Source organism: Oryctolagus cuniculus, chromosome 20, assembly GCF_964237555.1.
Source record: "Oryctolagus cuniculus chromosome 20, mOryCun1.1, whole genome shotgun sequence".
NCBI classification, from domain to species: Eukaryota; Metazoa; Chordata; class Mammalia; order Lagomorpha; family Leporidae; genus Oryctolagus; species Oryctolagus cuniculus.
In genome coordinates, this window is record NC_091451.1 from 41,219,438 (window position 1) to 41,247,145 (window position 27,708).

Consider the following 27,708-nt stretch of genomic DNA (forward strand, 5'->3'; position numbering starts at 1 on the left):
ACAGTAGCCCCATGAGAGAGTGTCCGGACTTCGGTTGCATGTCTCCACTGACAGGATCATGACAGGTGAAGCTCACTGCCTTCCTGCGCCGTTAGATCTGCTTGTTGGAAACCGCTTTCAGAAACGCCCGCTTCTAATTCCTCCCTGCTGTGCTGTGCTGCTCATCTCCCCGTGGGCCACGCGGAACTCACCAGTTTTCCCTCCTCACTCCACCCCCTCCTCATCTCTTGCTTTCTGGAGACCCGGCGTCCTTGTCTTTCTAGCCCGATGGTGCAGCCCTGTGGGTCACACGCTGGCTTCTCCTTTCTGAATTACCCCCGTGCTCTGCGTGGGGGTTAGCATCATGGTAGGGACTACGCAGCAACTGCTGGCCGTTGCTTGAGCTCTTACTTAAATTCGCTTAGAAGTCAGCACGGAGAATTCAAGACGACTGTGTGCGTCTGCCAGCGTCAGAGCGCAGAGTGCGGCCCCGAGGAGCCCTGGACAGAACAACCCTGCTCTGAATCGCTCAGCGCAACAGCACCAGGGGACGGGCCCTCCTGTGTGTTGCTGTCTCTTGTTTTCTGGGGGTTTTCAGTGCGTGTGCATTTTTGTCAGAGCACATGTTCATGAAGTGCTAACACCACCCACAGTCTGCAAGCATTGGGACAGCAAGTCGACCTCCTGGTGAGCTGTCCTCAGGCCTGGCCCCTGCTCGCAGGGAGGGTCCCTAATTTGTCCCAAATAGATATTGGATCAAGATGAGTGGTCTCGAACTGTGTGCCGTGGAGTTCTGGAGTTCCACGCAAGTTTCTCAGGGGTAGAATTTTTTTTTAGTATTTTATTTATTTGAAAGAAAGACACATGCACACACACACACACACACACAGAGCTCCCACCTTGGTCCACTTCTCAAGTGCCTGCAACAGTTGGGGCTGAACCAGGCTGAAGCCAGGAGCTGGGAACTCCATCTGTGTCTCCCTTGTGGGTGGCAGGGGCTCAAGTACTTGAACCGTCACCTGCTGCCTCCCAAGGTGCAGTCGCTGGATGCTGGGATTGGGGACTGAGCCAGGACTCTAACCCAGGCCCTCTGATTATGGGCATCCCAAGTGGTATCTTAACCACTGTGCCATACACCCATCCCACCAGAATTTTAATGGCCACCTCATGAGATGATTAGACAGAGAATTAAAATAATCAGCTACTAAGTATTTGCCAGGCACTGGTCTATTTTGCATCTGTTAATTATTTTTGAGGTAGACACTGATTGTCCCCATAGCAAAGCAGAGGAAATGGAGGACGTGTCGATAGATGAAATACCAGACGCTGATCCCAGGCAAGTGACATTTGTCTTCCAGGATAAACATGTCCCAAAGACACGTGTCCAGCTTTGTTCTTCTGCCTGTGGAAATCCCAGCACCACGTATGGGAGAGACTGTGGTTGGTGCCCTTAGAGGTGGCCGGCTGTGCCTGCACACGTGTGCACTCTCTCTGGGCTCTCTCTTCTGCTCCACTACCTGTGTGTCTGTTTTGATGCCAGTACCACGCTCTCGGTACTGGTAACGACGGCTTTGTACTGGCTTTGAAGTCAGGAAGTGTCACGCCTCCAGCTTTGCTTTTCTTGCTCGGGGTTGCCGTGGCTTAGGAGGGGTCTTTCCTATTCCCATAGGAATGTGAGGATTGCTTTTTTCTATTTCTGCAAAGAATGCCAGTTCTTGTATTGAGTTGTATATTAATTTGAGCAGTATGGACATTTTTGTAATATTAAGTCTTCCAATCCATGAACATGGAATACCTTTTGATTTGTTTGTGGCTTCTTCAATTTCTTTCAGTAGAATTTTGCTGTTTTCAGTGTACATATTTTTTACCTTGGATTCATTTATTCATATATATGTATATGTGCATACACAATGTTCACATATATGAGTATACATGATATAGGGTACATGTATACACACATGCAATACTCATACATATGAGAATATGTAATATAACTACTATAATAAAAATCCTTAATGTGTATATTTGTGCTATTCTAAATGGGGCTATTTTCTTGATTTCTTTGCAGACAGGTCATTATTTGTGAATGGAAGTTAAACCACCTGGGGTCACTTCCTTTATCCTACTAGCTTTCTCTTGGTGGAGGCGTTGGAATTCTGTGTGTTTTGGATCATGTCATCTACAAATAGAGGCAGTCTTACTTTTTCCTGTCTGATTTCTAGGCCTCGTCCTACATCACAGACAAACATCAGCTCGGGATGAATAGAAGACCTAAACGTGAGACCCGAGACCACAGAACTCCTAAGAGAAAACAGAGGAACATTCCTGGGCGCTGGCATTGGCGATGGCATTGTGGATATCACGTGGAAAGAATCTCAGGCCACAGGAGCATAAGCACACAAGCGAGACTGCATCAAGCCACAGAGAAAACAGCATCACTGCCTTCTGAGGGGCTGCACTACCGCGGTCCCGCAGTATTGATACAGTATTGATCACAGTATTGATACAGTATTGATCATAGTAGAGGGAAGCAGTGACGTGATCCCCGATGAATGAATGGGGAAAGAAGCTGATGTGTGTATACATATACACGCATGCACACACGTGTGATAGAACATCCTCCAACCTTGACAGTGGAGATCCTGCCCTCCACTATGGCATGGATGACACTGGAGGAGACTGTGCTAAGTAAATAAGGAGACACAGCCAGAGCAACACCGCCTGATCTCACGTGTAGACGGACTCTACAGGAAGACGGCAGAATGTGCAGAAGCAGGGAATGAAGAGTGGTCTGGGGGTGTCGTGGTGTAGAGGGTGCAGCTGCAGCTCGAACACCACATTCTACATCAGAGCACCGGGATCCAGTCCTGCCTCTGCTTCCCAGCCAGCTTCCTGCCCCAGGGCACTCTGGGAGGCACTGTGTGATGGCTCAAGTGCTTGGGTCCTTGCCTCTCACATGGGAGATCAGATTGAGTTTCTGGCTTCTGGCTTTGGCCTGGCCCAGCCCTGACTGTTGCAGGCAAGTGAGGAGTGAATCAGTGGATAAAAGATATCTTTGCATCTCTCTGTCTCTGTCACTCTGCCTTTCAAATAAATAAAAATAAATAAATACATTCAAAACCAGTGGTTACAGAGGCAGAGTAGGAAACGGAGAGTGACACTTCCATGCAAAACAGGCTCTTAAACGAAAGTTAAAAAGCACACGAAGAAACTCAGCACAACAAGAGCCAGCCCTAATAATCGCTAGCCTGTGTTGAAGGCTGGTTACCTGCCTGGCACTGCTCCACATCACGTCTGTGCGTCAGCTCATTTAGTCTCCTTATCATCTCTGAGGACTCTACACTACAGCTACCATAATTATTAACCAGATGGGTAAGGTGCAGTAAGGTTAACCCAACATTACATGACCAGCAAGCAACAGAGCCGGGACTGTCCAGGTAGTGTGGCTGTGAGTCCCTCATGCTCATCGGCTTTCCTATGTCACCTATGTTTCTGTGGGCAAGTACAAAAGCATTTAAAATAAATATGCTTATATTGACAATTAGATTAAGGCCAGAATACCAGCCTTAAAGATATAAATATAAGAAAGAATCTATAGGAAATAGTGGAAATAAAAGACAAAATTAATTAAAAAAAAAAACAGTGACAGGAATAGGTAAGAGATTAGAGACAGCTGAAGAGAGAATTAGTGAATTGGAAACTGCAGGTGAGTAACATCTCGCTTCATCCCTGAATGTGGCAAAGTGACAGAAACAGCTAACATGAAAGGGAGGTGGAGCTGCAGGAGGTAGAGTGGAAGTCCAGCAGTTACAGAAGTTCCAGGTCGAGATGCAGCATAGGGAGCTACAAGATGATAAAGACAGAAACGAACAAGCAAGAGAAACTTGATTCTGTCGTTTCTGGACAAGTGAAGGGCATCTGTGCATCCAGCCCCATGCTGGCAGATTCTCCTACCTGCTTTTATTCAGTCTTCTGAGTTAAGCGAATTTGTTTTTCTATCTTATAAATGAGGCGACGGAGGCTCTGAGAATTCCGTACTTTGCTAAGAGCGTAAGTCCCTGCTCAGGGAAGGGGTGAGAGGATCCTGTGTCTTTTCCAATTTTTTTCTTTCTTTCTTTCTTTCTTTCTTTCTTTCTTTCTTTCTTTCTTTCTTTCTTTCTCTCTCTCTCTCTCTCTCTCTCTCTCTCTTTCTCTCTTTCTCTCTCTCTTTCTCTCTCTCTTTCTCTTTCTCTCTCTCTTTCTTTTTTGTTATTGAAGCACTCTTAGGGAGGGCGTTTGGTGCCGTGGTGAAGACACTGCTTGGTATGGCCACATTCCATATCAGAGTGCCGGTTTCTCTTTCCCCTTCGCTCTCTGGTGCTGTCTGTCTCTCGGCTTTCAAATAAAAATCCATAATTTTTTTTAAAAAAAGAAAAAGAATCAAATTAAAAAAAATCATCCCCAGTCCTTAAATACTGGAAGCTTTCTAGTTGAGGAATTTAAGGCCATTCACGCGAGAGTTTCTTTCTGCTCTGTGTTGTCTTTGTTGTAAACGCCACGGAACGGCGTTTGCTCTTCCCTTGTTGGTTGGTTCAATCGTCCTGGGGTCCCGGCTGGTGGCCAGGCAGCTGGGGTATGCAAATGAAGATCACAAACTCCCTGCAGGTCTCAGCACTGAATTTTCCATGAAATTAGTTTGATTTTTTTTTCCTAGCAAGTCAAGCTCACTACATATTAAGCAAACTCCAGACAACCCAGTAACGCCTTTAGCCTGACACCTTATGGAAATGGGGAGGGGGCTTTGCAGCAGAATCAGAGTCTGCTCAGTCCAAGGGGTGATGGGGGTTGTGGCCGCGGGCCGCTCGCTTCCAGGACTTGCATCCAGGCCTCAGAGCCCTCCACAGCAGGCAGGGGACACCCTTGCGTGTTGCTTTATGTCCCGGTGTTATTCCGAGGTCAGCAGACATGGCTGCACCCTCACCCCAGGACTAAACCCCGGTGCAGTGACCCCGTATTTCAGTGCCCTGAGTGTGGAGCCCGAGGTTCCCTTCGCAAGTTCTCCCCAGCACTGTGTGACTGGAAAATGCTAGCTGATCCCTGCAGTAAACCACGCGGGCCAGCTGGGTGCTAAGCCTTGTGCTTAGTACTCCAAGCGTCCAGTCCCACGGGGCCACTCAGCACGCAGGGCTTAGTCCCATTGGGCCAAACCACTCTATGAGGCGGAGCCCGTTCCCCACACTTTGCAGTTGGGGACACTGGGGCTCAGAGGGACGACAGGGTCGCGGGACCACAGGGCCCTCCCTGCCTCTTGCTAACCTGCAGTGTCTCGCGGGGCTCTGCCGCAGGAGCAACTCAGAGACGAAGGCGCCGGAACCGAGCTGAGTGAGAAAATGGTGTCGAAGCTTCGCTCGATGGCTTCGTGCAGCTCCAAGGGGGCGAGTGTGCGTCTGTGGGTGACGACAGCTTGCACGCGTGGCGAGACGCACAGGCGATTCCTGGGATCTGACGTTGCTCAAGGACAGTGCAGAGCTATCTAGCGAGCAAAGCAGAAAACCCATAAAATGGGGGGGAGGGTGGTAAATGTAACAGCCAGCCAGTATTAGTAAGTCAAAACAAATGAATCCCTCACTTTCATTTGGTCACAGTTTAATTCTATCAGATGTGAAAAGCCACAGATGGGGAGCTTCATTAATATGGAATTGGTCGTGCAATTGCATATTTTTAAAAAGTTATTTTGTGTGCTCCAAATGAAGCATTTTTTTTTTTTTTTGGACAGGCAGAGTTAGACAGTGAGAGAGAGAGAGAGAGAGAGAGAAAGTCTTCCTTCTGTTGGTTCACCCCCCAAATGGCTGCTACGGCCGGCGTGCTGTGTGGATCTGAAGTCAGGAGCCAGGTGCTTCTCCTGGTCTCCCATGGGGTGCAGGGCCCAAGCACTTGGGCCATCCTCCACTGCTTTCCCGGGCCACAGCAGAGAGCTGGCCTGGAAGAGGGGCAACCGGGACAGAACCTGTGCCCCAACTGGGACTAGAACCCCGGGGTGCCGGCACCACAGGCAGAGGATTAGCCAAGTGAGCTGCGGCGCCGGCCCCAAATGAAGCATTTTAAAGAAATCAGTTTGGAGGTGCACAGCACTTCAGTTTTCCGGTCTGATTGTAAACAGGCCCGGTTTCTCCTTATGAAGAGAAAGTTGTGCTTCTCTTTTGTTTGAAAAGAGGAGCCAAGTTGTTATTTTATTCTGTTGTTGACTAAGCTTAGAAACACGGCCTGGCGTGGAGTCGGCGGGCGTGACTGTCACCCGCATTTCTGCAGACGCTGACGGGGATGAGATTCTGTGGCCTGGGACGCTCGCTCCCATCCCACTGCAGCAGCGTTGCCTGCCTGGGGCTGTAAGAAACGGGAGGAGGCCTACAGAAAAGGAGCCGTGGCTTCGCCTTGCTGTCAGCTTACAGATAAGGAAAACCAGGGAGAATTCACCTGACCTGCCCAAGGCGCTCAAAATCCAGACCCTCCCCTCCCCTCCCCTCCCCTCGCCTTCCCTCCCCTCCCCTCCTATCCCTTTTCCTTTCCTTTCCTTCCTTTCCTTTTTTGAATAGTTTATTCATTTATTTGAATGGGGGAGTCACAGAGAGAGAGAGAGAATCTTCCACCAGTTGGTTCACTCCCCAAATAGCCTCAATGGCTGGAGCTGGGCCAGGCTGAAGCCAGGAGCCAGGAGCTTCCTCCAGGTCTCCCACACAGGTGCAGGGGCCCAAGCACTTGGGCCATCCTCCACTGCTTTCACAGTCCATTAGCAGGGAGATGGATAGGACATGGCGCAGCCGGGACTCGAACTGGCACCCATAGGGGATGCTGGCACTGTCGGCCGGGGCTTTAACCTGCTGCAGCACAGCGCCAACCCCAAGGAAAAGCATTTTAAAAAGAGGGACCAGCGCAGGCGTGGTGCTCACCACGCTCCTCGGTTGTACACTGAGGGTCTCCTCTCTCTCGGGCTTCAGGGGTGGGGCTGTGTCTTGCGGTGGAGAAATCGCTGGCCGTGGGTAGCAGTTTGCCATCCATGCAGTTGTTACTGTGGAGGTGCGCTGGGAGTGGCATGGGCTCTGGGGAGGTTCCAGCGCACGCGCAGGGCCCTGGAGCAGCCTGATTGTCTGGGGTTCTTGCTGAGCTAAGCCCACGGCCCCCACCCTGCAGGCCCGGCACTGAGCTGATCCCAGAGTTTCGCCGAGGCTCTGTCGGCCAGCGGACACGGCGAGCCAGCGCTGGATCACGGCTTCAGCGGAGAGACGGGCACCGCAGGAGCGAAGCCGTGGGCTCAGGCACTGGCAGGCGGAAGTCAAATTGTGACCTTTGCTCTCTGCCTGAGAGGGGCTGCTGGGTTGGCTCGCTCGTCTTTGCTCCCGGTGCCCCCGCCCTCGGGACCAGCACGGGGCTCGGTGAAGCTGTGTCCCAGGCCACTCGTGCAGGGGAGCGAGCCTGGGCGGCCGGCGGGTCGCTGTGCTCCCAGCAACCTCTGGAAAAGGACAGCGTCACCACGGTAATGCTGGGTTCTCCTCAATCTCTGTGTTAGGGGAAATGCTGACTTCAAAGTTCCGGAGAACCAGGCTTTCGTCAAAGCATCCCAGGAAAGAATCGCTCCCCCTGGTCCTTCCTGGGGCGTTTGCTCATTTGCTTGGCCACTGACCGTGCACTGCCTATGTGGGTGTCTCCTCGGGAGGGGCGGAGCCCACAGGAGGGAGAGACCTGGCCCTGGAAGTGGGCAGCCTGAGTGTGAGATCCTCTGCTAACACACACACGTGCGCACACACACACTGGCAGGTTCACGATCTTGGAAACTTACTTCTATTTTTATTATGTATTTGATTGTGAGAAAGGGTGAGAGTGAGCAATGGCCAAGGTTGGGCCAGGCCAAGTTGGGAGCTCAAAACTCCACATGTCCCACGTGGGTAGCAGGAACCCAGTTGCTCGGCCATCACCACGGCCTCCCAGGGTGTGTGTTAGCAGGAAGCAGAATCAGGGACCAACAGGGGAAGCGCACATCTGAGCCACGAGGCTCCATGCCCGTCCCTATTTATTTCTTTTAAGTCTTAGCTGGCTTGCTGCAAATTGCTGTAATTACAGTTAACTTATTGCGGGTTTTTTATGTGTGCATTTCTTTTCTCATGGCTTCCTGTTATAGTGCATCGAAAAATAGGGCAGAATAGCACTCGCTGGGAGGATTTGATGAGACAATGCGCATAGAACACTTTCTGGGCCTTACTAAGCGCTTCATGGGCGGGGCCTTGCAGGGAGTGAACGTGAGGCTTCCGTTGAGGGGAGGTGGGTGGTGCAGAGTGGGGCTGGAGATGCCCAGTGGGGGCCACGGAGGGCCGTGGAGCTGGGGCTGTGTTGTACGCAGCGGAGGCCTTGCAAGATGGAACCTGGTACATCCTGGTTTTCCATCAGTGTGTTTGCTTTCTTGGCAAAACATACTACTGCTTGTCCAAATCAAAGAAGGCCCAGCGGCTGCCACAGGCTGCACACCTGCGGCTGGCGTGTGGCCCTGCACTGGCAATTCCTTGGGCATGTTTGTCATGCGTCATGGTGGGCGACCCTAGGCCGACTTCACTCCACACAGGGAGGCATCTACTGTTCCCTTGGGACCCCGGTGGCTTTGAGGCCTCCACCTGGGTGTGGCAATGTGTGGAGGCGGACACGGATATGTGGTGTTAGGTCCTCTTTCGCCACATCCCGACCGCGGCCAGGCTGCCAATCACAGCACGCCCTCTGCCACGTGTCAGGGACACGTGTTGGACGTCTCCTCCTTCCCACGTGCCAAGAAGATGCTTCCAGGGACTCTGGAAATCCAGAACTGTTCTCTCTGTCTTCTCGCTGTGGCCTGGGCCCCCCGACAGAAGCAAACCCGAGCTGCACATCTGGCAGCCCTGACTTCCCCAGGCTCTCGGGAAGCAAAACCAAGAAAAACAAAATTGATTAGGGAAAGAAGATCTGCTTTCAGAAAACCTATTTCTGTCACAGGGGGATGGATAAATAAAATAATGCTTCAATAATTTATGCAGCCTGCATGCAAAACAAAACAAAAGAAAAAAACACCCCTGGAAACGGGAAGTGGAGATGACACGGAACAACCCAGGTGGACGGTTGCTTTAATACAGCGCCTCGATGATGCTGGGGTGACGGGGTAGCAGCAGCCTCGCTCGCCCAGGGGGTGGCACCGGGATGCAGGTGTCTGTGGGTCCCTCCGAGGACACGGTGTTCGGGCCCCAGGGAGTCCCGTCCCTGGCCGCTGTGTCTCTGTCTCTGCCCCTGCCTGTGCTGCCAGCCCGGCCAGCCGCTGACCCACGCTGCTGACACCTCGGGCCGCCTCTGTGGATGGGGAGAAGGGTGTTAGGAGATGGGGTCTGGAGGTCTCCTCGGCCGGTGGCCGGCCCCCGGGTCAGCATGGGGAGGCGGTACAGAAACACCAGCAGGAAAGGCCAGGCCGCCTCCCGCGATCGTGGACCTGCCGTCCGTCGCCCAGGCTTCCCAGAAACAGAGACAGGAAAAACCAAGACATGGACCAGGGTCTTGTCCTTGAGGGCGGTGGCGAGGAGGTCACCCGCGTTCTCCTTTGTCAGCTGGGGTCTCCGAAGTGACTGTAGGACGTTCCGCATCCCCAGGCCGGGTCCTGTGGTTTCCCCGGGCCTCAGCTGGGGCCTCGTCCCTGACGCTGCTGAATCAGAGAATGACCGCATGTGGCAACCGGGACTCGGGCTGGGGGACTGATCCAGGACAGGAGGCCGCCCATGTCCCACGTCATGTGACCTGCTCGGGAGACGTGGGGTGGCCCGGGAGGGCCCGACCTGGAGGACCGATGTCAGAGAAAGGAGACGCAGCCTTTGAATGCAGTCTTCTCCCTCCTGCTCCCCTCCAGGATGTGACACCAGATTCTAACGGACGCGTTCCCCTTTTAAGGACCCCTCACCAGCATCTGGTCAACACCCCCTCTCATGCCCACGCGGAAATGACAGGGACCCCTCCCTGCCCGCAGAGCTCTGTCGGGGCTGGACACCCTCTGTTCCTGCACACAGAGATCGGCGGGGGCCGCTTCTCCTCGCTCTCCGCAGGTCCCAGCCCCCAGCTCTGCGGGAGCCCGATTCTCCCCTCACCCCTCCCTGCAGACGATGCCACACCCCTGTGCTTTGGCCTCTCAAGAGGACCGCCCCGCTTCTCAGCACTGTTCCTGGTACCGCGTGCCCATGACCTGGGGCTCTCCTCTTCTGAAGCGTGGCACCCCAAGAGGGGTAGCAGAAGTGGAGGGGGGCATCCGTGGGAGGGGCCGGTGCACACACCCCCACCTGCGTGGAAGCCTCGGCGCTGGTAGCGGTCTCTATCCGGGCTTCTGCTAGTCCTGTCCTAGTGGGAAATGCTGGAGGGTTGACCCGAGCCTCCAAGATCCCCGTTTCATTTCTGTTGTTTGGCGTTGACTGCCCCAAGTGTGCGTTTAGCAAGCATTGGGGGTTGAAAAAGCGCATTTAGCTGCAAAAATCTTGGCACATTCCAGACTGGGCCGAGAGCGAATGCGTCTAAGGAGTCTGGGGCCCACGGAGCGCCACGTCTCGGACGCGGGAGGTCCTCCACGGACGCTCAGCTCCTGGCCCTCGCCCTTCCCGTCTGTCTGTCCCCCTCCTCCCCTTGGAGCCCTCCCCCTCCCCCGGCCTCTTTGTCGACACTTGATCATTCACATCAAGTTGACATTCGCAGAGTTTACTCAGGGGTCTGTAATTGTATTCTTCCCCTGGTTCTGCATTACCAACCATGAAAATGGAATCTTATCATCCCTGACCAATTTTTAATGTACAAAATGATTTGGCTGGGGTTCAAAGGGAGGCACAATTGAAATCAGGTGAATGATACATGTAGCTTTTTCAGGTCCTTCGTGCTTAGATTTGATTTTTTTTCTGGTATAGCATAGAAGTAGATGATTTCTGCAAGTTATATGTAAGTGCGTTTATGTGCTGGGTACGCATGAATCTGTGTGCCCCCGAAAGCACATACGTACGTGCATGCATATTGACTTATATTACCATACTCACATTTCACATGTGTGCACCTACTTAGACATAAGCAAACAAATATAATTATATTGTTTGCAGTTTTATTGATGGCAATCAAATTTGCAATGATCCTTAAAATGTATTCAAAACACCCAAAGAGCTGCAGCAGGCCTGCGGCTGGTGCCCAGGATTAATGGCTGGAATATTCAAATGAAGCCCAGACACCCTTTTGTGAATTCAGAAAGAAGCCCCTAGGGAGAAAGTAGGACTCTGCGGCCCTGGCTGGAGTCCTCCCAGGTCTGGGGTGCCCTGTCGTGCCCTGTCCTCATGTTCTGTAAGTGCTGTTCTTGGAGTGGGCAAGAAGCTGGAATGTTTTGCCAGAAAGGATAGGTGATTCGGAAAGCGATTTGCTGAGAAGATTCTGGGACCGGCGCCTCTCTCCTCTCCTTCCAAGAGGCACTGGCGCAAACCAGTCTGTGCACCTGGCAGAAAAGCCCAAGGACTGCTGGCCTCAGGGCTCCTGGCTGGAGGCCCTCCCGGGTGGAGCAGGGGGCGGCTGTGGAGCCGAGGCTGGGCCTGGGGCCGCGTGGAAGTCACGCTCCATCTCACGTAACCTTCTCCGCAAGCCAGGCATTGCGCCTGTTGCGTCCCCGTTCCAAGGAAGGCAGTGGGGACTCGGTTCCCAGTTGTCTTGGAGGCAAGGTTGGATCTGCCAAGCTGGCTGCAGCCCTGGACCCTAATGACAGCACTTGCTGGGCCCCCGTTGGGCCAATGCCCACCTTCGCGTCCTGTGGTGGGGTCCTCCGGGAGCTCAGCCGGGTCACTCGGGACCGCTGGGCAGGCCAAGTGCCAAGAGGTCTCTGTGCGGTGTTGTAACTCAACAGTCGTTCCCAAGGAAACCGACCACCGGACAGGTGTCCCCCGGGGAGGAATTCTGGGTGTGCACAGGCCTCTGTCTCGAGCTCAGCCCAGGTGACCAATTTCCTTAACAACTCAGACGAAGGCGGCGAAGGCTTCCTATCAGACTCGCAGCTGATACAGAACGAGGAGGAAATGCTGCTGTGTTGGTTGCCAAATCCAAACTGAAAAGGATCCTGACACTTGGAATCTTGGGTCTGAGCATTCAAATGAGATCCTACTCGGCCCCGAACATCCTGGATTCCCCAAATCCCAAATACACCATTGAAACACAGGATTTTCATTGGGGAAAGGGTCTATGCAACAAAGCTGCACATTTACCAAGGGCCTTATGTGTAGGAGGCTCTAAACAACTGGTCGTTCTCCTTCAACTCTCCCAGCGTCGTCTGTCACTCAGGTTTCTTTTCTCTTGGAGCTTTGGAACGACCAAACTAGGATCTGAAGTCAGATCACAAGGCCCAAAGCCGGTGTCCCCTCACTGTGCCTTCCCCTGCTCAGAGGCCAGGCTTCAGATGAGGAGCTGAGAGGCAGGACACCTGCGAGACTGGTCAGGGGATGGTAGTGGCCTTGACGTTGTCCAGCCGAGCGTTGAGCCAATCACCCTTTGATATGGTCTCCGTGCATCTGGCAGCAGTGATGCCGCAGCCACGGCCATGCGGGCTTGTAGCTTCCGCACGCACGTCCGATTAGAAGCTCCTGTAGGCGGCTTCATCTCCAAAGAGCCAGCCCAGAGCCCGTGTCCTGTCCACGGACTCAGCACCTTCTCAGCCCCGAGGGGATGGGATGCTGCTTGTGGCCATGGATGAGCTGCCAGGTCTTCTGTTACAAAATCCATCATGTGTGTGGACAGGTGACAGAGCATTGTCCCTTGTGTGGGTGTGAAAGAGACGTACACGCTTCAGGAGGCTTTGCTGTGCCGTCTGTCCTGTGTGTGTGCTGGTGCAGCACCTCACTGTGCAGGCCGTGTGTGTGTTTCTGTCCGTGTCACACACACAGACCCATGTGCATACATGTGTGCCGAGGCACAGGGCTGCAGTAAACCACGGGCAAGCGTGACTATCACCTGATGAAATACGTCGTCTGTGTGCTTAGGAAGGAGTGTCGTTAGTTCCTGCTGAAATCACTCTAGTCCATCTTTTTTTTAATACAGATTTATTTATTTATTTGAAAGTCAGAGATATACAGAGAAGGAGAAGCAGAGAGAGAGAGATAGAGATAGAGATAGAGAGAGAGATAGAGATAGAGAGAGAGAGGTCTTCCATCCACTGGTTCGCTCCCCAATTGGCCTCAATGGCCAGAGCTGTGCCGATCCGAAGCCAGGAGTCAGGAGCTTCCTCTGGGTCTCCCACGCAGGTGCAGGAGCTCAAGCACTTGGGCCATCTTCTACTGCTTTCCCAGGCCATAGCAGAGAGCTGGATTGGAAGAGGAGCAACTGGGACTAGAACCAGCGCCCATATGGGATGCTGGCGCTGCAGGCGGCGGCTTTACCCGCTACACCACAGCGCCAGCCCCTATGTAATGTGTTTAGTAGGCGTCTAGCCCTTAGTGCATCCTCAAAACACATTATTTCACTTCCTGTTTGTATTCGTCAGGGGCACGGTGGCAGCTGCAAAGGATGGACTCCGAAACCTTATTGGTGTAACACAGTGCAAGGTGCTCTAACTAGGTCCCGAGCAGTGCATGCTGGGAAGGCAGGGATGTGGCTCTGTCCATCTCAGCCTGGCTCTGGGTAGGACCCACGGTCCCCTCCATTCAGCTGCAAGATGGGGAACAGGCAAGTGGAGACTGCTCGCCCCACAGTTCTTGCTGAGACACCTGCCACTTTTGCTTATACCCCTCTGGCCGGATCTCAGGCACCTGACCACAACCCTGGCCAGGAAGGCTGGGGTCTGTGGCTGAGTTGTCTGCCCAGGAGAGTGAAAATGGGCTCTTGGGATTGCACAGCAGGACCTGCAGCCACAGGCCCACCCCCACTCCAGTAAGGCATCGCATGCATTCGTCTTCTGTTGTGTAACGAATTGTCACAAACTGAACAACTGAAGCCAACACGCATTTTTAAAAATATTTATTTACTTGAAAGGCAGTATTACAGAGAAAGAGGGGGACACACACACACACACACAATTTTCCATCTGCTGGTTTATTCTCCAAATACAATAGCCAGGGATGGGTCAGGCCAAAGCCAGGAGCCTGGAACTCCATTCTGGTCTTCCACACGGGTGCAGGGGCACGAGTGCTTGGGCCATCTTTTGCTGCTTTCTCAGGTGCATTAGCAGGGAGCCGGATTGGAAGTGGAGCAGCCGGGACTTGAACTGGTGCTCATATGGGAGGCTGGTGCTGCAGGCAGCGGCTTAACCTGCTACGCCAGCATGTTTGTCACCTCCTCCCCTCCTAAGATTTATTTTATTTATTTGAAAACCAGAGTGACAGAGAGAGAGGGAGCAAAGCAAGAGAGATCTTGCTTCCACTGGTTCCTGCCCCAAATGACCGCATTGGCCAGGGTGGACCAGATACAAACCAGGTGCTAACCCTGCTTCCGGGAAACTTGCAAGTTAGTGGTAAAAAAACAAACCAGGAGACATGTATGAGGTGCTTAGAAAGTTTGTGCAAAGTGAAGTGAAAAGGTAAGCGCACAGGGGTGCAACTGTTTTTTTGAAATCTGTGCATATAAGGGGGTCTTCAAAATTTCACGTGAAAGATGTAGTATGAAGGAATTGTGCACATATTTCAAAAAAATTTTTTTGCACCAAAGTAGACTTATATTTTCATTCCATTTCTCCGTGAGCTTTTTGGAGTACTGTTGTGTTTGAGAGAATTATTTTATGTGTACAGTAGACAAAAGCAGCGGGCTCGAAGGCAGGAGAAGGAGCCCCGGACTGGCCCCGGACTCACTCGCCGGCCGTCGCTGGGCCGCAGCTGCTGTAGAACGAGGGCAGCACCGCGCACCTGGCTGTCCCTGCTGCCGTCACCCGCACGCAGCGGCGGCGACTGGCGAGGCGCGCGGGGCAAGGCTGAACGGCAAACGCCGTCGCTGAAGAAGTCACTTCTGCCCTGACCCGTGCCCCTGAGCAGTTTCTTCCCTCTCTGCAGGGGTACTGATGGGAGCCTGACTCGGCACAGCCCTGTGAGAGCCCAGGCTCACGGCAGATTGGGAAGTGGACTTGTGCCGCACAAAAGGCACAGCTTTGCTGTTGTCCGACATGGCCAGGCTCTTGTCCCTCTCGGATCGCAGCCCAGCCGCTAAACAGCTGGGTGACGTTAGATGAGCCGCTCGGCCTCTCTGAGCCCCAGCTTCTACATCCTAAGATTGAAATGAGATCGGAGGCCACTGAGGGTGTGTGTTAATCGCGACAATAGGATGATAATGACAATGGGAATGGCGGTGGTGACCACCCCAGCGCGCTCTCCCTGGGCGTCTCTCAGAGTCAGGCTTCGGTCTGTGATTTGCTTTATTTCATTTCATTCCGACCACAGCCTCCGAAGCAGGTGGCACAGGGCTTGGGACACAGGAGTCCAAGAAGTCATCCATTCATCCATTCACTCGCTCCTTCATCTGTACTCGTCCACACGGCTGTTTCGAGAGCTCACTGTGTACTAGACCTTGTGCTGAGTCCCTGGCTTCCCGGGGAAGTCAAGGTCATCGGACGACTAGCCAGTGACTTACAGTTGCCCAGGTTTGAAAACACCGAGGGGTGAGGTCTGGCCATGGCCAGGAGCATCTGGGCGGGCTTTCTGGAGGAGGTGGCATGATGTGGTCCAGAAAGAATAGATGGACAGGGGTGGAGGGATTCTGGGAAGAGACACACGGCAGAGCAGAGCTGCGGGGGTGGGTGGGACAACTGCATGTCCAGGGGAGTCGCGAGGCTGGGAGCAGCCCTGTACCAGGGAGTGCAGTGGGGCAGAGAGTGAGTGAGCCGTGGGCTGGAGGGTCTCGGACATGGACCGAGCATGGCCTTTATTTTGTGATCCCACAGAGACCGCCCTAAACACAGGAGCAGCATGGGACTCTCTGCCCTGGAGACGGCGGGCGGCTGGGGCTGGGGCTGGGCTGGGCTGGGCTGGGGCTGGGCTGGGGCTGGGCTGGACTGGGGCTGGACTGGGGCTGGACTGGGCTGGGCTGGGCTGCTGTTGGGGCTGGGGCTAGGCTGGGGCTGGGCTGGGCTGGGCTGGGCTGGGCTGGGGCTGTGCTGGGCTGGGGCGGGGCTGGGCTGGGCTGGGCTGGGCTGTGCTGTGCTGGGCTGGGCTGGGGCTGGGCTGGGCCTGGGCTGGGCTGGGCTGGGCTGGGGCGGGGCTGGGCTGGGCTGGGGCTGGGCTGGGGCTGGGCTGGGGCTGGGCTGGGCTGGGCTGGGCTGGGGCTGGGGCTGGGCTGGGCTGGGCTGGGCTGGGGCTGGGCTGGGCCTGGGCTGGGCTGGGCTGGGGCTGGGCAGGGCTGGGCTGGGCTGGGGCTGGGCTGGGGCTGGGCTGGGGCTGGGCTGGGGCTGGGGCTGGGCTGGGCTGGGCTGGGCTGGGCTGGGGCTGGGCTGGGCCTGGGCTGGGCTGGGCTGGGGCTGGGCAGGGCTGGGCTGGGCTGGGGCTGGGCTGGGGCTGGGCTGGGGCTGGGGCTGGGCTGGGCTGGGGCTGGGCTGGGGCTGGGCTGGGGCTGGGGCTGGGGCTGGGCGGGGCTGGGCTGGGCTGGGCTGGGGCTGGGCCGGGGCTGGGCTGGGGCTGGGCTGGGCTGGGGCTGGGGCTGGGCTGGGGCTGGGCCTGGGCTGGGCTGGGCCGGGGCTGGGCTGGGCTGGGCTGGGCCTGGGCTGGGCTGGGCTGGGGCTGGGCTGGGGCTGGGCTGGGGCTGGGGCTGGGCTGGGCTGGGGCTGGGCTGGGGCTGGGCGGGGCTGGGCTGGGCTGGGCTGGGGCTGGGCTGGGGCTGGGCTGGGGCTGGGGCTGGGGCTGGGCTGGGCTGGGCTGTGCTGGGCTGGGGCTGGGGCTGGGCTGGGCCTGGGCTGGGCTGGGCTGGGCTGGGCCTGGGCTGGGCTGGGCTGGGGCTGGGCAGGGCTGGGCTGGGCTGGGGCTGGGCTGGGGCTGGGCTGGGGCTGGGCTGGGGCTGGGCAGGGCTGGGGCTGGGCTGGGCTGGGGCTGGGCTGGGCTGGGGCTGGGCTGGGGCTGGGGCTGGGCTGGGCTGGGGCTGGGGCTGGGCTGGGCTGGGGCTGGGCTGGGCTGGGCTGGGGCTGGGCTGGGGCTGGGCTGGGGCTGGGCTGGGGCTGGGGCTGGGCTGGGCTGGGCTGGGCTGGGGCTGGGCTGGGCCTGGGCTGGGCTGGGCTGGGGCTGGGCAGGGCTGGGCTGGGCTGGGGCTGGGCTGGGGCTGGGCTGGGGCTGGGGCTGGGCTGGGCTGGGGCTGGGCTGGGGCTGGGCTGGGGCTGGGGCTGGGGCTGGGCGGGGCTGGGCTGGGCTGGGCTGGGGCTGGGCTGGGGCTGGGCTGGGGCTGGGCTGGGCCGGGGCTGGGGCTGGGCCGGGGCTGGGCCTGGGCTGGGCTGGGCCGGGGCTGGGCTGGGCTGGGCTGGGCCTGGGCTGGGCTGGGCTGGGGCTGGGCAGGGCTGGGCTGGGGCTGGGCTGGGGCTGGGGCTGGGCTGGGCTGGGGCTGGGCTGGGGCTGGGCGGGGCTGGGCTGGGCTGGGCTGGGGCTGGGCTGGGGCTGGGCTGGGGCTGGGCTGGGCTGGGGCTGGGGCTGGGCTGGGGCTGGGCCTGGGCTGGGCTGGGCCGGGGCTGGGCTGGGCTGGGCTGGGCTGGGCCTGGGCTGGGCTGGGCTGGGGCTGGGCTGGGGCTGGGCTGGGGCTGGGGCTGGGCTGGGCTGGGGCTGGGCTGGGGCTGGGCGGGGCTGGGCTGGGCTGGGCTGGGGCTGGGCTGGGGCAGGGCTGGGGCTGGGGCTGGGGCTGGGGCTGTGCTGGGCTGGGCTGTGCTGGGCTGGGCTGGGGCTGGGCTGGGCCTGGGCTGGGCTGGGCTGGGCTGGGCCTGGGCTGGGCTGGGCTGGGGCTGGGCAGGGCTGGGCTGGGCTGGGGCTGGGCTGGGGCTGGGCTGGGGCTGGGGCTGGGCTGGGCTGGGGCTGGGCTGGGGCTGGGCTGGGGCTGGGGCTGGGGCTGGGCGGGGCTGGGCTGGGCTGGGCTGGGGCTGGGCTGGGGCTGGGCTGGGCTGGGGCTGGGCTGGGCTGGGCTGGGCTGGGCTGGGGCTGGGCTGGGCTGGGCTGGGCCTGGGCTGGGCTGGGCTGGGGCTGGGCAGGGCTGGGCTGGGCTGGGGCTGGGCTGGGGCTGGGCTGGGGCTGGGGCTGGGCTGGGCTGGGGCTGGGCTGGGGCTGGGCGGGGCTGGGCTGGGCTGGGCTGGGGCTGGGCTGGGGCTGGGCTGGGGCTGGGCAGGGCTGGGGCTGGGCTGGGCTGGGGCTGGGCTGGGCTGGGGCTGGGCTGGGGCTGGGGCTGGGCTGGGCTGGGGCTGGGGCTGGGCTGGGCTGGGCTGGGCTGGGGCTGGGCTGGGGCTGGGCTGGGCTGGGGCTGGGCTGGGGCTGGGGCTGGGCTGGGCTGGGGCTGGGGCTGGGCTGGGCTGGGGCTGGGGCTGGGCTGGGCTGGGCTGGGCTGGGCTGGGGCTGGGCTGGGGCTGGGCTGGGCTGGGCTGGGCTGGGGCTGGGCTGGGGCTGGGCTGGGGCTGTGCTGGGCTGGGCTGGGGCTGGGGCTGGGCTGGGCTGTGCTGGGCTGGGCAGGGCTGGGGCTGGGGCTAGGCTGGGCTGGGGCGGGGCTGGGCTGGGCTGGGGCGGGGCGGGGCTGGGCTGGGCTGGGCTGGGGCTGGGGCTGGGCTGGGCTGGGCTGGGGCTGTGCTGGGGCTGGGCTGGGCTGGGGCTGGGGCTGGGGCTGGGCTGGGGCTGGGGCTGGGCTGGGGCTGGGCTGGGGCTGGGCAGGTCTGGGGCTCGGGCTGGGCTGGGGCTATGAGCCTGCTGCCCACCAGCCCTGCAGCCTCTGGGGAGTCACCCAGTATTTGAGCCTCGGTGACCTCAACACGCAGGCGGGGACAGCACTGCCATGTGAGACGTGTGTGGGAGGAGGAGGCGAGCCTGTCCTGTAAGTGTCCGATCCTGTCCACGGGCAGCCGCTCACTGTGGCCGTTCCTCGCTGCACCAGGGCACCAGAGCCCAACACGGGGATCACGGAGTTTTTTTTTCAAGTTTATTTATTTGAGGGGGAGGGAGTGGAAGGGGGAGTTGGTATCTCCCATCTGCTGGTTCACTCCCCAGATGTCTGCAATGGCTGGGGCTGGGCCAGGCTGAAGCCAGGAGCCCGGAGCTCCATGCTGGTCTCCCACGTGTGTGGCAGGGACCCACGGACTTGGGCCCTCGTTGGCCTCCTCCCAGTGTGCATCAGCCGGAAGCTGGGATGCACCGTGCAGCTGGGACCTGAACGCAGGCACTCTGGGATGCAGGGGTCCCAAGTCGGGTTTTAGCCACTGCACCCAACACCTGCCCCCTCGTCCTCGCCGCCATGAAGTATCTAGCAGAGAATTAGAGAAAACTATTTCTAAGGGTTTAGAGAAAGAAACAATCCTGAAAAGACTCAATACGCTTTAAGTAAGTAAGTAACTGGCAACTGTTCTTGTTTAGTTTTGTGCCCCTTCTCGTCACTGGTGACGCCGTCCCCGAGCCTCAGGAGGGGAGCGGGCAGCGCAGGCCAGAGGGCAGCGGCTGCCTCGCTCTCTCTCTCTCTCTCTCTCTCTGTGTCTCTCTCTGTCTCTGTGTCTCTGTCTCTGTGTCTCTCTCTGTGTCTCTGTCTCTCTGTGTCTCTCTCTGTCTCTGTGTCTCTGTGTCTCTGTCTGTTTCTTTGTCTCTGTTTCTCTGTCTGTCGCTCTCTGTTTCTCTCTGTCTCTCTCTCTCTCTCTCTGTCTCTCTGTGTCTCTCTGTCTCTGTGTCTCTCTCTGTCTCTCTGTTTCTCTGTCTCTGTCTCTCTCTTTCTCTCTCTCTGTCTCTCTCTTTGTCTCTGTTTCTCTCTGTCTCTCTTTCTGTCTCTGTCTGTCTCTCTGTCTCTGTCTCTCTCTCTCTCTGTCTCTCTCTGTCTCTCTGTCTCTCTCTCTCTGTGTCTCTCTGTCTCTCTCTCTCTGTGTCTCTCTGTCTCTCTCTCTCCCCTCCTGTGTCAGGAGGCTGTGTCTGTGGGATACAAAATCAAGGCCGTGCTCAGCCCACCCCTGAGACCCTCCAGCCCACGGTCCCTCTCTCTGCTGGTCCTGAGGAGCACGGAGCCCTGACCCCGCTCAGGCCTTCCTGGCGCTGACGGCGTCCCTGCTCGGACGGCTCTGCTGGGGGCAGGGTGTGGGTGTGGACGAGGCTCACTTTCAGGAACCCAGCTGGTTTCATTTAGGCTCCGAAGGACTTGTCCTTGCCCTGGGCCGCCGCCCCCCCCCCCCCCACCGGGGTGGGGGCTTTGCTGGTGTCCTCACCAGCTTTCTTCCCTCCACTGGAGGCGTGGGAGTGGAGTCTGTTAGCATACAGCAACCACCAACCACACTTCGTTGAAAATGGCAAACAAGCAAGGCCCGCCCAGCGCTCCTGTGCCCAGGGCTATGGGGCCCGCCCAGCGCTCCTGTGCCCAGGGCTATGGGGCCCGCCCAGCGCTCCTGTGCCAGGGCTATGGGGCCCGCCCAGCGCTCCTGTGCCCAGGGCTATGGGGCCCGCCCAGCGCTCCTGTGCCCAGGGCTATGGGGCCCGCCCAGCGCTCCTGTGCCCAGGGCTATGGGGCCCGCCCAGCGCTCCTGTGCCCAGGGCTATGGGGCCCGCCCAGCGCTCCTGTGCCCAGGGCTATGGGGCCCGCCCAGCGCTCCTGTGCCCAGGGCTATGGGGCCCGCCCAGCGCTCCTGTGCCCAGGGCTATGGGGCCCGCCCAGCGCTCCTGTGCCCAGGGCTATGGGGCTCCTTAAAAGCAGCAGTGGCCGGCTTCCCACCCTTCCGGGGGGGCCTTTGGGTGAGTAATGGGGGAGGCTGCGTTGGTCCTGGCTTTAAGGTTTTATCATTCCTTAGTAATTAACATTGTATTTCTGCTGATAAACCCCATCAATATGGTGATTTGATTAGCAAAACATAAAACTACTCATTAAACTCCAATTATGTTGCTCAGGTATAATTTGATTTTGATTGGTTGGAAAAATGCTGTTGTGTTGCCTTTTTTTTTTTCTTCTCTCTTGCTCCCCTTTGAAAGCATCCGGCTAAGCGCTCTGTCGGCAACACCGGGGAGACCCAAGGCCGCCCTAGCAGAGGCCGTGCCCCTTCGTGGTTTCTAAGAACTCGACGGCGTTCAGTGGGGATGACATTTGTGGGATGCCACAGTCAGAGACTTCCACTCTTCCCATTCCTGATGGGAGGCTGCTGGTGGGGACGACCGTCTTAGGTCCAGGGAGCCATACTCTGTGCTAAGTGAGTGGAAGCGGAGTTTTGAGGACCGTCAGGCAGGGAGCTGGTGGTGCCAGAGCTGTGTTTTAAAAGCCAACTTTGCATTTATCACTTTGGGGACAAGTGGATGCACATGCCATCCCCCAACCCCCGACAAAGATCTGATTTGGAAAATGAGCGACAGAGGCCCAGCCGGCTGTGTGAGACCGTGCGGGTATCGGCGTCTCCAGCAGTGGGTGGGTTGGCCTGGTGTGAAGGCCGGGATGTCATTTGGGTGCTCAGGCTGTGACGTCAGCACGCGGTGGGGGTGGGCGTGCAGGACTTGGAAGGGAGGCTGCGGCATGACTCAGCATGCACAGGTTTGTGTGACATTCACAAGGGGCCAGGCTGCGTGGGACGGAGGCCGCAGGGGCAGGGCGGGCTGACCAGGCTGGGCTTCTGCAGAACCGCGTTCTGGGGCAGTAGGGGCCACGGCCCTGCAGGCCATCCCACCACACCTGCCCTCCAAACCAAGGTCATGGGCCAGGCACCCCGCTCTGTGCCTGCTCAGCACCCAGGTCAGAGCCTGCAGCCACCTGCTGCTCTTTGAGCTCGCCACGCCCCCTGCCTGGAGCGCTCTTCCCTGGCCGTCTGCCTGGCTCTCGCCCCCCACTCAGCCACATCTCTGACATCTCACCTCATGGACTGAAATAAAGTAGCAGCTGTCCGCTGTCCTGACTCCCTCCCCCCAGGCATCGCTTCCTCACATGTCTCCATGCTGGATATCCCATGGCAGGCTGAGCAGCCCTAACCTGAAAATCTGAACCCCCAAACGCTGTGCAGCCTGTGGCCAGGGAAGACGAGGTGCACTCAACGACTGTGTAAAGTCATCTCCGGAGTCTGGGGTACTAGGTGGGCGCGAAGCATAAAAGGATTTTGTGTTTAGACTGGGTCTCGTCCCCCGCGTATCTCACTCTGTATATCCAAATATTGGAACCCTGCAACACTCTGATCCTGAGACAGAAGGAGAGGCAGAGAGAGAGGGGTCCTCCATCCACTGGTTCACTCTCCAAATGACCGCAACGGCCAGGGCTGCGCTGATCCGAAGCCAGGAGCCAGGAGCTTCCTCCGGGTCTCCCACATGGGTGCAGGGGCCCAAGGACTTGGGGCATCTTCCACTGCTTTCCCAGGCCATAGTGGAGAGCTGGATTGGAGGTGGAACAGCCGGGTCTTGAACCGGCGCCCGTATGGGATGCGGGCAGTGCAGGCAGCGGCCTAATCTGCTACGCCACAGCGCCGGCCCCCTGACTTTCAAATAAATAAATTTAAAACAAAAACAAAAACACGAGTGTGAGTTCGTGAGGGTAGAAGCCACCTGCTGTTTGTCTCTGTACCTCCACGGCAGGTTGGTGTTGATACACAGGAAATGACCATGATGGAGGGATGGACCACTGGACAGCACTGGACACGCAGTGGAGCATCAGGTGGACAGGGAACAGCTCGCTTGGCCCAGCACTAAGGGATGTACTTGCTGCAGAGGGCTGAAGACCAGTCCAGAAAGCCAACTCAAAGTCGGCACGGTTGGTGAGAAGCGGGGGTGGGAAGGTGCTCCTCCTCTCTGCCCCACACCTCGCCGCCCCACTTCCGACTGGTCATCACCAGTGCAGAGGCTGCTGGGTTTGGGTCATCCGGGCACATTTCCCACTCTCCTTCTTCCGAATTTTTGGAGCACTACATCCCACCTCTGTGTGGACCTCTGGGGCTGAGTCTCAGGCTCCTCTCCTCGTGCTGGGCAGGAAGGGAACCGGATCCTTTTAGGGCCAATCCAGGTGTCTTGTCCACCTGCAAGTGGCTTTGGGAGATGCCTGGGACACTGGGGCCCTTTGCAGCCCTTATCCTGCTGACTCCAGTGGTAAAAGACTCCTCCCTCGTGCACGCTGTGGGCTGGGGACTCCCAGCGGCTCTTTCCAGGATGAGGGACCAGGACTGCAAGGGCAGAGAAGCAGAGAGGAGAGCAGGCACACCTGTGGCAGACCCTGGGCCATTTTCTGAGCCTTTGCATGCAATCAGGCCTGGCTAATTCCATCCCATAACTCAACTAATTCCTTTCTTTTCTAGAAGCCAAACCGAGTTGTGATTCTGTCACCTGCAACAGAGACAGGTCGGAAGAGTGTGAGTGCAAGAAAGGGTCTGATGTTTCCAGAGCTCTCCCCAAGATCTTCATCTGCAAGTTTACACGCGGGCAAACCGCTGAAGCAGACGTAGCCTGGAGCGCTGACGCGTCCGTGGCTGGCGTGGCTCCTTGTGCTCAGGTGTGTTCTTGCCTGTCACAGGGGAGGGCACCGGGGCTCCACGCGTGGTCCCACGGAGCCCCATCTGTGATGGAGTCTGCCTGGCAAGTGGACTCACTGCGGCCCCGGGGGCACGGGGACAGACCCCCGGGGACGAGGATTAGCTCTCTGGTGAGGCAAAGAGGAAGCTGAGCCCTCTCCGTGTGGGTAAATTAAGGACAGAACGGCGTCCGCGAGGTTGGCCAGGCATAGAAGAGGCAGCCGCTCAGGCTTTCTTCCCCACCCTGCCCCTTGCTTTTCCAGGAGGGCTCCACCCAACTCTGGCCACCCACAGCCGACCCACAGGGGCGCAGAGGGACCTGCTTGCCTTCCCTCCCTCCCTCCCTCCCTCCCTCCCTCCCTCCCTCCCTCGTTCCCTCCCTTCTCCCTTCCTTTTCCTTGGATCTGAAGCAAACAAAATAAGGAAAAACATGTTAAATCTGGATGGTACATACATGGATGGCTGTTATATTATTTTCTATATGTTTGAGCAAATTTACAAGAAGCCAAATACATTATGTTTCCCTTCTGAGTAAACATATGTTAGTTTAGATGCTGGTTTCAGTGTTAGAATTCTTGTTTTCTTGGTGAGACGCGCATGGAACTGTTAGCAAAGCGCAGCTTTAGGGAGAGAGGAGAAGCTGGGATTGGAGGAGGGATGGAGAGAGATTTCTGCATTCCACTGAATTCTTTTAAGGACCATCGGATTATTTTTTAAGATATACACACATTATTATCTATCCAACCATCTGTCTGTCCATCCACCCATCTATTCACCCCTCCACCCATCTATCCAACTATCCATCCATCTATCTGTCCATCCACCCATCTATCCATCCCTCCACCCATCTATCCATCCCTCCACCCATCTATCCATCTATCCATCCACCTGTCCATCTGTCATCCCTTTACCCATCCACCCTCCTATCTGTCCATCCACCCATCCATCCTCCCATTCTCCCTTTCTTCCTTCCTTCCTTCTTTCCTTCCATCCGTTTCCATGATTATACCTTATTAGCTGGATGTTTTTGTTCTATTCTTCACATTTCTCTAATCAAAGATTAGTCAGTGTTAATTAAACTCCCCAGTCACTAATATTTTAACAGAAATTTGTACTTCTCTGACAACCTGGACTATGGATTTTGGCAGATCTTGGTCTGCTTGTGAGTTTGCTGTGTGCTGTACAGGTTAGAGAGCCCCAGGATGGCCAGTGCAGTCTCTCATTTCAGACAAGGACCAAGGCTGGCTGAGCTTAGAGTTGAGCCAGCTGCCCCTCTGTGTTCAGAGTGAAGGGGACGGTCTCTCTGCACCTGTGCCTGCCAGAGACGCAGGCCAGAGGGACGAGGATTGCTCAGGGTACTGTCTCTGTCTGCAGCAGCAGTCTGGCTCGGCTCCAGCCCCACGCGTCTCTGGCTTGGAAGGACAGTGAGCTGTTGTCACTTACACTCCAGAGAACAATTCCAGGAATTCAAGGCTTCGAATCCCGCAAACAAGGTGAATGCGGAGTGTGCCGGCTCCAGGCTGCTCTCGTTCCCTGACTATGCTTAGGAGGGCACACTCTCATCACACCACAGCCTCTGCCACCTCCCGCTGCCCGCAGCGAAGGCCACGCCTCCTGCACCTTCCAGGGCCAGGGGATCGATGAGGCCAATCAAATGCATCGAACACCTCATTATGAGATGATGTCGGTAGATGGTCAGAGGAACTCTGGGGAGACTTGATCCAATCGCTTTGGGTAGATTTACAAAGCAGAGTCCCACGGATCAGACACTCGACTGTAACACTGTTCATTTTAATAATAGCCTTTATGTACCGCAATAAGAAGCATCAAAGTCCATTAACTATAACAGGCAGGTCCTTCCAGGGATATGGAAGCAGATGAGTCGTTCTTGGGAGGTAGGCTCGCACGTTCAGGCTCTAACGCTTCGCCTTGGCTCTGGGCTGGTGGAATGCACATGGGGGATGGTTCTGGTCTGCCTGGCTTTCTCTTCAGGGGTCTGGGGTCAGCCTGGCAGGAGGGTGTTTCTGAGATGGAAGAGCCCTGGCCAGGCTACGTGGGGCAGGGTGGAAGATGGTGCCTGCCTGGGGAGAGAGCAAGTTCACGGCCACGTGTGAAGAAGTGAGAATGGACATGGGAGAGCAGCTGGTGCCAGGGCAGGCACAGAGAGGGACGGTCCCGCCCCGGGGAGCCCTGCGGACAGTGGCAGAATCCCGGGGATTGAAGAACTTCCTGGGTGCGGAAGCAGCAGCGGGGCTTCGGGTCATGGTCACCCTTCCTCACCAGGATGCCCTTCCCAGGGACGCATAACCCTGCTGCAAGATGCCACCCTTAGGACCCAGAGGCGCTTCCTAGCCACTCACCTGAAGCCTGCCCCCCCGCCCCCGAGGGGGGCACTTGGCCTCTTCCCGGGCAGAGAGGCCAGGGTCCTCTCCCACGCATGACTCCAAGTGAAGGGTCGCTCCCTGGGTCCTGGCCATCACCATATCTAAGACCCTTTCCTGTTCCTGGGTGCCTCGGGTCCCTCTCCCAGCCTGAGCTGCTCTGTGGCTTTTTTACAGCACACAGCAGCCCTGGAACAAGCTGCTGCCTCCACTCTGAGCCCAGTGGCTGCGCCCCGATGCCTGCAGGGTGTGATCCGGGGTCCCCGGGGGCTCTGGGACATGACCGCCTGCGCCTCTTTCTCCTCTGCCTTTACCACGGCCCCTCTGTGTGCTTCCCTCTTGGGTTTGGCGACGTGGGTGGGATCCCAGGGGTCTGTTCTTGGAGCTGTTTAGCGAGGAGCTGCAGGAGAGGACAGGGAAGAAGTGTCAGAGGGTGAGGAGGGGCGGGAACGAAGCCGCAGTCCCGTGGGGTCAGAGGGGAGAGCAGGCAAAGGGCTGTTTCCAAAGGCGAATGGAACCAGCATGGTTGTGGATGGGGATGAGCCTGCATCGGCAGCAGCGGCGAACTGCAGGGGCCAAGAGGGAGGCACTGGCCAGAGTTGGGAGACAGAGCCGCCACCCAGGCCACTGGCAGAAGGGAGCCATGGCCACCTCCCATGGGCTACGCCCCCTGGACGCTGGCAAGCAGGAAGGTGTCTCATGGGTGAGGCTCTAAGGCACAGAGCAGGGATCGGGGAGAAGAACCCTCTTCCCCGCCGTGAACCCACTGGGCCCCAGGCAGGTCTGGATCCCAGTGACTCCCCAGGGTCTGGAGCGGGTCCTCCAGCAGTCTCAGCCAGCCCCCTCCAAGGCCACTGAGCCACCAAAGGAGGGGCACAGCCCCCAGCCCCTGCCTGTACGCCTTCACTGCCCATTCAGTCTTCCTGCATTGGCTCTGCCCAGCGGTCTTACGAGATGGCAAGAACAAGACATAACGCAGGCTAGTTCCTGGTCCCAGGTCGTCTGTGCAGCCAGCCACGGACCGAGGGCCTGTGCCTGCAGCCACGGACCCACCGCCTCCTGACTTGGCTGCGGAGCCGCCCCCAGACCTGCCCCTGGGGTCCCCCTGGCCTCCAGCTGCGTTCTCTTCCCTTTGCTCGTCTCTCGCCTCCCTCCCGCCCGAGATTCCCTGAGTCTCTTCCACGGCTCCTTTGCAGCACAGAGCTGCGGGATGAGGGGACTCCCCAGGCCTTTGGCATCAGAAGGCGTATGCCGGACCCTCCCTGCAAGTAATTAGCGCAAAATAAACTGATAGCACAAGGCTGAAAATGCCGGAAGTCCTGATGGATCCTCCGCGGTTTACTCCGATGATTGGGGAGCAGAAGATTCTTCCTCAATGACTTCTCATCTTTTTGTTCCCCCGGAGGTGGGGACTTTGGCTTCGCCGGTTTTCAGCTGCCAGTTGCGTCTGTCCACGGGCGACGCCGCCTCTGGAAAGAGGGGTTGGGCGTTCCTTTTCCTGGGAAGTCTCGGGCGTGGGAGAATTCCCAAGCACACGGTGTGAAGGCTGCATCCACCAGGTCCCCAGCGGAGAAGCACGGGGCTCTCGCTTGCAGAGTCTATGGGAAGCGCTTGGGTCCCTTCCGTGTTGCCTTGTGATCTGTGGCGCTGGAAGCCAGGGGGGGCGAGACCGGGAAGGAATGTGAAGACTTCTCTGGACTCCAGAGAACTTGTATTGTGTTACAG